Source organism: Chenopodium album, chromosome 14 (genome assembly GCF_948465745.1).
Source record: "Chenopodium album chromosome 14, dcCheAlbu1.1, whole genome shotgun sequence".
Lineage (NCBI taxonomy): Eukaryota > Viridiplantae > Streptophyta > Magnoliopsida > Caryophyllales > Amaranthaceae > Chenopodium > Chenopodium album.
The window spans coordinates 27,669,399-27,673,736 of NC_137847.1; positions in this window are offsets into that span (position 1 = coordinate 27,669,399).

Below are 4,338 nucleotides of genomic sequence, written 5' to 3' on the forward strand. Positions count from 1 at the left end.
GACAATATGGACTTGAACAAGTAGTTCCACGCTATAACGATAGTCCTCGTGAAGTATCTTTGCATGAAAGTAATGTTCACAAGTATGAGATCTATTGGATTGGAAAGCCTATGTGGACCGTTTTTGCGAGTAACCAAGCTCCTCCTCTCTTGTCTAGTGCATACAAGGCATGGTTGAATCCTCAAAGAAAGAGGGATCGAGTCGGATCACGCAACTTTGATGTGAAGGGACGACTTGGAAGTAAGAAGGCGCCTCCTAAAGATCGTCTAGGTCCGAGAACACAAGGAATTGAATTTAAAACTCCTATAATGCCTAAAAAGAAAAATTATGTAAAAGGAAAGGGTAAAGAAAAGATGGTTTATAGGGAGAAGCAACCTAAGAACTATAAAAGGTGAAAGGGATGAAAGTTCAACTAGAGGTGTGACGGTTTGGGCTACAAAAGACACACTAATGGTGAAGGCCGACCTAGTGGAAAAGAAGAAAGAAGCTTCGAAAATGAAGAAGGATTAGACTAATATTGCTTTGCTTTTATGCTTTCAATTTAAATTTTTAAATAAGGCGCATGATGCCAATAATTGTAGTCACATTTATTTCAATAATAATAGCATATTTATTTTTGCCTTAATTAAAAATTACAATGACATTTTTTTTAAATATTTTATTTATTATACATCCGAGTCAAGAAGTCGGACGCAGTGGAAGAATAATAATAATCGTCGAATAAACTATTCGTAAAATAATTGAAGTTGCAAAATCCTGCCATGTAGCGCCACGAAAAAAAATCTGTCGCGTCACGCTGGTAAATACCGTGACGTGGAGTTTGTCTGCTGTATTCTGTAGCTGAAAAGACTACCGTGTCACGATGGGAACTGACGTGACACAGTGAAAGCTGTCGTGGCGCAGTGAAATCTGGCATGGCGCGATGGAATCTGTTGTGGCGCGGCACTTTTTTTGCTGCAAGATTCTGCCGTGTCGCGTTTTGTTGCGCCGTGTCACGTCGAAATCTGGCGTGGTGCAGTGGCTACTGACGTGGCACGGTGGCTGCCACTGTGGAATTTCTTGGTTTAGTTGCATTTTGCTGTCTTGTGTGTTATACTTGGTCGACGAAGGAGGGGTTTTATTTTTAAAGTGGTCGGGCCCCCTTGAGGGGTTGCCTACGTATCCTTAAAAAGGAATAAAGCCAAACGCAGCTCTATCAGGTCTTGAACCCTTGCAACTAGACATAGAATTTCTTGAGTTGATCCAAATTGGTTAAATTGTGGAAACCGTAGCCATCCATGTCTACTAATTATGCCACTCTACCCAACAAAATGGACTTGACAATGTATGGACCTGACCAGTTTGGTCTAAATTTTCCTCTTGGATCTAACACATTTTTGCGAAATGCCTTAAGCACTAAATCACCTTCTTTAATATTCCTAGTCTTGACTTTCCTATTGAAATGTCGTGCCATACGCTGTTGGTAGGTTTGGACATGATGCAAAGCTGCCAAGCGTTTTTCGTCAAGTAAGACTAGTTCATCATATCTCGCTCTAATCCAGTCGACTTCATCTGGTTGACTTTCCAACGCGATTTGTAGAGAAGGGATTATGAGCTCTATTGGTTGTACACCTTCAACTCCATAGACCAAAGAGAAAGGGGTAGCCCCCGTTGATGTACACACAGAAGTTTGATAACCCCAAAGGGCGAAATGTAGCTTGCTTGGCCAATCCTTGTAATTTTCCGTTATCTTTTCAATGATAGTTTTCACATTCTTATTGGCCGATTCAACCGCACCATTTGTTTTTGGTCTGTAGGGTGATGATCTGTGATGCTAGATATGATATTCCTTTAATAGTTCTGCGCACTCGGCTTGGAAATGCGTTCCATTATCACTGATCATTTCATGAGGTACACCATAGCGGCATATGATGTTCTTCTCGATGAATTGAGCTACATGTTTCGCTGTGAGTTTAGCATATGAAGCAGCTTCGACCCATTTAGTGAAGTAGTCGATTGCTACGAGGATGAACTCATGTCCCCCTTGTCCTGGTGGCGTTATCTTTCCAATGATGTCGATACCCCCAATAAAGAAAGGCCATGGAGAAGTGTATGTGTAGAGAAGCGAAGGTAAAACATGCTGCAAATTTGCGTAGACTTGGCACTTCATACATTTCATGACATATTCGTGACAGTCTCTCTCCATGGTAGTCCAATAATAGCCTTGACGTTAAATCTTTTGGACTAACATTTTAGCATTCATATGCGTTCCACATATTCCGGCATGAAGATTTTCCATGGTTCTGTATGCTTCTTTCTTAGCTATGCATAAGAGATTTCTCCCTAATGCAGTCCTTTTGTGGAGTTATCCCCTGATGAGCACATATTGTGAGGCTTAGAGCCTCAAAGCACCGTGTGCCCTTTTATCAGTGTTAGGAAGGTGTAGGGAATATTTCAAGCATTATGATCCCAAACTTGAACCCCACTGTGATCATACACTAAAGTACGGTGGCGTTCCAAAGGGAAAGAAAAGAGAGCAAAAGAGTCGCCAACAAGTTTTAGGAACTTGTAAACCCAAAAGACAATCCAAAAGGACCACCAACTCCATAAGGTCTTGAACCAAACAGGGTCCGGGGATGAGGGTACGAATCCAATCTACAAAAGAAAAGACCCGCCCTATAAAATAGGCCTCTACTTTGTTCTGCTCGTATTCATGTGCGCTTCTCGAATAACATACAAACATCATATTAAACCTAACCTGTTTAATCTATGTTGGTTGAAATTAATGCACAAATAATTCTATTATTGGCGATCACTTGAGTTAAAATCACATTAGCCTAAACCAAATTAATAATTATCTTATTAAGCATGATTTCAAGTACAAATTCCCTTTAACAATCATAAAAGGTATGATCAAGCAACAACAATAAATAAAATATCAAGCAACATAAGCATCATAATAATAATATCATGTTAATAATAAAGCTTAAATATAATAGCAAGATCCTAGGCATGATACTAACAAGATTAATAACAACCCCTAGCATGTCACTAAGCAATAAAGATCGAAGCTTTAAACCTAACATGGTACTAACATGCCATTATAATATTAGAAATAAGTAAAGGTACCCTAAACATGATACTATAAAGCATTAAATAACATTCTAACATGATACTAGGAATTAAATACATCCTAACATGATACTAGGAATATAACAATAATAAACATGCTTTCTACATTGAAAGAGAGTAATAAGATTACATACTTTGAAGCCTCGTACCTCTTTCTAATAACAAAATACACAAGTTAGTAAACTTCAATGAAAATAATAAAGAATAATTAAAGAATTAAAGAATTAAATTAAATAAAGTTTTGACTAGTTTTGGACCAAACCCTCAGAAATTATCAACCTTGCACGTCTAGGGCGAAGGCAACTTCGAACTTGGCTAAGTGTTTCAAGATCTTGTGAATGCGGAATATTGTATGTAAAAAGCTAGTTTAGAAAGAGAGAGAGAAAGAAAGCATATATTGCTTAGAGGGAGAATAGAGAGAATTAAGAAAGAATAGATGAGAATTGATGAGAGTTGATGATAATTGATGATAATTGATCATTCTGAAAACAGGGATTCAGACCCTTTTTATAATGAAAATAGTCCGGAAAAACATAGAATTTGATAAGGAATAAAACTACACGTTGTCGCCAGGAATCGACTCTGTCGCGACGCGACAATGTCTGTCGCGCGGCGACAGACTTGTCGTTTGGCGACAACCTGTATTAGCGCGTTTTCTTCACGCGGAATCCGATCTTTAATCAACTTGATCTACGGAATCCGTACAGAAGATAAAATACGTATTTTTAAGATAATAAAATAATATTTTACTCCAAATAAAAGTCTATTTTAAAATAATTAATTATTAAATCTAATAATATTAGAATTAAAAAGAATCTTCTAGAAACTTCTAGGAAATTATAATTAATCCTAATAATTTTAGGAATAATAATTAACATTGGGCCCTCCTCTAGATCATTGGGCCGTATTTAAATAATTAACCGGGCCCAGTTTAGTATATTGGCCATAACTTCCTCAATATTCATCGGAATTGGGCTTATAATATATCGTTGGAAAGGTCTTTTCGAGCCCCATCCAACTACACCATTATTGGAACCTTATCATAGACCAAAATAAACTGAATTGGACGTTTTCATAAAATAGAGTGGGTTTTCGAAAACAGAAAGAAGGATTTTAATAAAAACTAACCGCAACACTTGACTTTTCACACTTTCACCTCATTCGATTATGGTTCGACGCGAAAGGTATTCATCACTGGGTTTGGTTTTGGGGAGACACAAATGGGTG